Source organism: Vanacampus margaritifer, chromosome 2, assembly GCF_051991255.1.
Source record: "Vanacampus margaritifer isolate UIUO_Vmar chromosome 2, RoL_Vmar_1.0, whole genome shotgun sequence".
NCBI classification, from domain to species: Eukaryota; Metazoa; Chordata; class Actinopteri; order Syngnathiformes; family Syngnathidae; genus Vanacampus; species Vanacampus margaritifer.
In genome coordinates, this window is record NC_135433.1 from 18,690,140 (window position 1) to 18,696,309 (window position 6,170).

A 6,170-nucleotide genomic window follows, 5' to 3' on the forward strand; every position below is an offset into this window, starting at 1 on the left:
TTGCGGCCCGTGGACAAATTTTTACCGGCCCGCGGCCTCTATCATGAAATCAATAATATGCGGCCCGCCAGCACTGTTGACCACAGTATAAAATACATGTGTACAAAAAGCTATTTTTCATATTTTTCATTTCACCAGAAGATGGCAGTAGCCCTGTGGCCGCACTCTGGCCGCCGTGACCCTTGACCTTGCGTGATCGTTTCAGCCCAGCCCATTTCTAACATGGCGTCTGTAAACAAAAAAAGGAAAGTTGACCGCGAGGGCCGCCGCTCCCAGGACAAGTGGAAATTTGAGTATTTTTTCACTGAAATACGAAACAACTGTGTCTGCCTAATTTGCCAAGAGACTGTGGCTGTTTTCAAGGAATTCAACATCAAGAGGCACTACCAGACGAAACATGCTAGCTACGACAAGCTAACTGGGAACAAACGCGGTGAAAAAGTGAAGCAACTGGAAGCTGTTTTAACGGCACAGCAAAGCTTTTTCACAAGAGTCCGTGAGTCAAATGAAAATGCCACAAAGGCAAGCTACGAAGTGGCAACGCTGATTGCAAAGCACTGCAAACCTTTCACTGAGGGTGAATTTATTAAAGACTGTGTAATGAAAATGGTTGAGAAAATTTGTCCCGCGAAGAAGCAAGAGTTTGCCAATATTTGCCTGGCTCGTAATACTGTGGTACGGAGAATTGAAGACGTTTCATTAGATATTAAGAGACAGTTAGAGGCAAAAGGAACTGAGTTTGACTTTTTCTCGTTAGCGTGCGATGAAAGCACGGATGCGTCCGACACCGCTCAGTTACTGATCTTTTTAAGAGGAGTGGACAATGACATGAACGTGAGTGAAGAGCTTCTGGACCTCCAGAGTCTGAAGGGCCAAACAAGAGGAACGGATTTATTTGTTTCTGTTTGTTCCACCGTAGATGACATGAAACTACAGTGGAATAAAGTCACCGGGATTATTACGGACGGCGCACCTGCCATGGCTGGCGAGCGGAGTGGATTATCAAGCCTTGTCTGTAACAAAGTCAGCGAAGAAGGAGGCAGCGCTATTAAACTCCACTGTATTATTCATCAAGAAGTTCTCTGTGCCAAATATATGAAATATGATAATGTTATGAAACCGGTGATAAAGACTATTAATTATATTCGCTCCAAAGCGCTGTGCCACCGCCAGTTTCAACAGTTTCTTCTCGACATCCAGGCTGAATACGGAGATGTTTTGTATCACACCGACGTAAGGTGGCTCAGTCGGGGGTCTGCGCTGCAGCGCTTCTTCTCTCTCAGGGAGGAAATTGGACAATTCTTGACTAAAAAGGGACAACCCATGCCACAATTAAATGATCCTGTTTGGCTGGCTGATTTGGGATTTTTAGTTGACATAACGCGACATCTGAATGCGCTGAACACAAGCCTTCAAGGGCAAAATGCAGTGGTAAGCCAACTGTATTCACACATCAAAGCCTTTCGGACCAAGCTGCTACTTTTCCAAAGACACCTGTCACAGGCGCAGCCCAATACCGCACATTTCCCGTCGCTGCAGGAAATTGTGACCAGTTTCCCACAGATCAATATCAGTGCGCAAATGACAAAGTATGCAGCAGACATCTCATCTCTGGTTGAGGAGTTTCAGCAGCGCTTTCGGGACTTTGCAGCTATTGAAAAGGAGATCACGCTTTTTTCCTCTCCTTTCTCCGTGGACCCTGATGACGCTCCAGACCACCTGCAACTGGAGCTCATTGAGCTGCAGTGTGACGCCGAGCATCGCAGTCGGCACCAACAGCTCCCTCTTGTCAACTTCTACCGCCAGCTGGATGAAGGCAGGTTCCAAGCAATTCGGACATTTGCTAAGAAAATGCTGAGCTTGTTTGGCTCCACATACATGTGCGAGAAGACATTCTCCGTTATGAACATTAACAAGAGCCGCATGAGGACGAGACTGAGTGACTCTCACCTGCGTGACGTCTTGCGCATCAAAACCACTGCTCTTGAGCCAGACATGGACTACATACTGCAGTCAAGATCCCAGTATCACCCTTCACATTAGTGCAGGCAAGACCTTTGTTAAGTCCTCTGAGTTGAATAAATTCTTAAATCTCAGTTAATTAATTTTTTTGTGATGGTCAAAATCACAGTTTGAATATGCAGTGATCATTGTTTTGTTTTCAGCACTTTTCCTACAGTGAGCATATAATAGTGAATAATATGTAATGTTTCACATGAACTTAGATATCCTTTATAGTTTTCTTAATTTTTTGTGGTTTGTGATTTCGGTAAAAACCTAAATGTAAAAAAAAATGTAAAAGTAAAAGTATGCCATTTGTAATTAAAAAAAATCCCAAAAAGTTAATTTGTATTTAATGTTAATGGTTCAAAGAATGTCAGGCTAAATAGTCGGCCCCCACACATTTTCACCTTACCAAATCTGGCCCTCTTTGCAAAAAGTTTGGACACCCCTGGTCTACTCTAAAAGGGTTGGGAATCGTTGAATAAGGGATTTGGATTGCTGTATTTACCACTCTGTAACACATGACGGTGCTGCAGGACCAATAAACATCCTCAACATGAGCGGGAGAGATTTCTGCTTTTTTTTTTTTTTCCCAGAGCTCACATCAAACCACAGCTAATAAGCAGACACATATTGTCAAATGGTGTTAAAAAGTAACTCAACAAAGATTTGATGAGTTTACACCTGAGTTTACTTCAAAGGTGGATTAATTAATTAACTACTTGTCGACTAGAATTTGATATGGAGTAATTTACTGAATATCTTCCTTAACAATACTGTAACATTCCACCCTTGTATGAAGGACGACGCAGTTGATGCTCTTCAGTCACTTTACAACCACTAGCGGTAACTGAACACATATTCATTGAAGAGCTGCTATCGGACACAGCTCACGTCCAGGCACTTCGCACTCTTGACTGCCTCACTTTTAAGTCAACCTGTCAATATACAGTAGACAAAAACAAACAAACAAAAAACATGCAATTTATTTAGTCTCTTCGATGTACGTGACATGCATATTTTCAGAATTTGTGTGTGATATAGTACATGTAAAAAGTTTGGAAACAATTTCAATTGTTTTTTATTTATTTTTCCTACATTTTAATTACTACTGAAATCATCCAGACTATACAGAAACACATATGAAATCATTTACCAAACTTAAAAAAGTGTGTTGTACAGATTCCAGTTTTGCGGTATCGGCGTACCGATACCAAGTTTTGTTGTTGTTTTTTTCAACATGAAAAAGCTGCCCTGCCATTGGTTCAGAGCATTCAAGGTCCAATAGGATATCTTGGCTCGGCAAGCAGTGAGCACGTCACACATAAGTGAATGTCGTGCACAAGCGAGACACAAGATGCTGCATTCAAAGTCCTATATTAGCGTCGGAAATAATGGTATCGGCATGCTACTTTTTAGTACTTGCCGATGCCAATACTACTGATTTAACGCAACACTATTAAAAAATGCATTTAAATAAATCTAGGTTTTAGATGAGATTTCAATTGGGTTTAGATCAGGTGATTGTAGAGGCCACGTCATCTGCCGTAGCACTCCAATAGGCTACCCTCTTTGTTGGTCAAATTGACCTCACACAGAGGTGTGTTTAAGGTCATTGCCATGATGTCATGGGAGCAGAACATGCAAACCAGATGGGATGGCATGTAGTTGCAGACTGCTGCGGTAGCCATGTGGGTTAAAAGGGAAGTCACCCCAATTTTTTTTATTATTATTTTTTACAATATTTTGTATGTGCTACCACTAGTCTAAATACGGTATTCTGATAAATAGGGATGTTTGATACCACTTTTTTTTTTTAGACCAACACCGATACGATACTCAATACTTCAGTACTCACCAATACCGATACCAATTGCCTATATATTAGTATTTCCATCCATTTTTTTAACAGCTTGTCCCCAACAAGGGTCGCGTGGGGCACTGGAGCCTATCCCAGCCAGTTTCGGGCAGTAGGCGGGGTACAACCTGAACTGGTTGCCAGCCAATTGCAGGGCACACAGAAACAACCATCCACACTCACAATCACACCTATGGACATTTTGGAGTGTTCAATTAACCTGCCATGCATGTCTTTGGGATGTGTGAGGAAACCTGGAGTACTTGGATAAAACCCACGCAAGCACGGGGAGAACATGCAAACTCTACCCAGGAAGGCCGAAGCCCGGACTCGATCTCACGTCCTCTGTACTGGGAGGCGGGCATGCCACCCCTATTAGTACTTATGATACATAAAATTTCCACCAAAAAACAATCACAGATATTTTTTTAACTTACCGATACAGGTGCTCGTCAAAAAATTTGAATATTCTCAAAAAGTTTCTGTAATTTCATTCAAAAAGTCAAACTTTCATAGATTATAGATTCAAGGCCCACAATTTAACTGATTTCAAGTATTTATTTGTTTATTTTTACATTATTTTGTCATCCAGCTCATAAAACCCATGAAAACAGGATGTCAAAAAATTTGAATGTGAAGAAATCACCATGCATACTTCCCAGTCTTTTGCATGAAAAAAAAGATGTATGGATGATATTTTCAAAACGATATGTCAATCTTCAATAGTTGGTTGGATTCCCTTTGCCTTAACCACTGCCTCGATGCGGCGTGGCATTGCCTGGGGGTCCTGGAAGCCCAGGCTTTCTTGATGCTTGCTGTCAGCTCTTTGTTTTTGGGTCTGGGGGCCCTCATTTTCCTTTTGATAGTACTGCATCACCTCCGGGCAATGCCACGGCGCATCGAGGCAGTAGTTAAGGCAAAGGGAATCCAACCAACTATTGAAGATTGACATATCGTCTTGAAAATACCATCCATTCATCTCCCCTTCCCCCATGCAAAACACTGGGAAGTGTTTTCAGTTATTTCACTTTTTTTTGTTCAGTACATAACTCCACATCAGTTCATACACAGTTTTGATGCCTTCAGTGAAAATCTACAAAGTAACCAGCCATGAGAAAAAAGCAAATGCATTGAATAAGAAAGTGTGCCCAAAATTTTGGCCTGTACTGTACTTGAAATCACTTAAATTGTGAAGCCTGAATCTATAATCTATAAAAAATTGACTTTTTGGATGGAATTACGGAAATTATTCAACTTTTTGAGGACATTCTAATTTTATGACGTTCACCTGTATATCCCAATTATAGCAAATTTCTTTAAACTTGTTTGAAATGAATAACAATTATATTTTTTCAATTTGCGCACAAAAATCATTGTGCATAGAGCACACACTAAAATGAATTTAAGTTATTTAATTCCTCAAGCTGATTAGTGTGTGATGTCTAATTATATCTTGTTTTGAAATGCATGCTTTTATTTTGGAAGGCTGCTCTGTATTGCTGTTTCCTGTTTCACATTCTCCGTTCGTCATTCATTTCATAGCAGTGCAGTAGTCAATGACAATATAGTGTAACGTGCTAAGTGTGTTCCGGTGTTGCCCGTTCTCTTTTGCACTCTTATGTCCGAGTGTTAGTAAACGCAACACACGTCTTGTGGTGGAAGGAGGTACGTCACGTTCGTGTGGGCTGCTTGTGTTGATTGCTGCTACTGCTCGCCGCTCGCGAATTGTTCTTGTTTTGGCGTCGGCTACGGCTAGCCCCGTTTGTTCAAGAAGGAAGGACCTCTCTGCACTTCAGCTAATTAAATTGTTGAGTACAATTGTAGATGTGCTCTCTTACCGGAGCCCCCTGAAGCGGTCAGTAAATGCAAAAAAAAAAAAAGGCCACAAGAGCGTGGGCCGATACCAGTATCAATATCCATCATGAGTACCAATACCGGGAAATGTGTCCTGGTATCAGCCCAATACCGATAACTAGCATGGGTACTCGCCCATCCCTACTGATTAATATTGCGTTTGTGGAATATGTGCATCAAAAACCACCCGTATTTATCCATCTTAGCGGGCGGTCATTTTGCTACCTGCTGTCAAATGACAATGACATCACAATTGCTCGAATAATGACTAGTCAGCTTCAGAAAACAGCGGAGCAGTGATTGGTCGTTGCCTGAGCCCTGAGCAATTGTGATTCCATTTTCAGTTGACAGAAAGTGGCAAAATGACTGCCCCCTGAGATGGCTAACAACGAGTGGATTTCACTGCTCAACTCATATTTCACAAATACAATATTGTGTTTAGACTAGTGGGGCT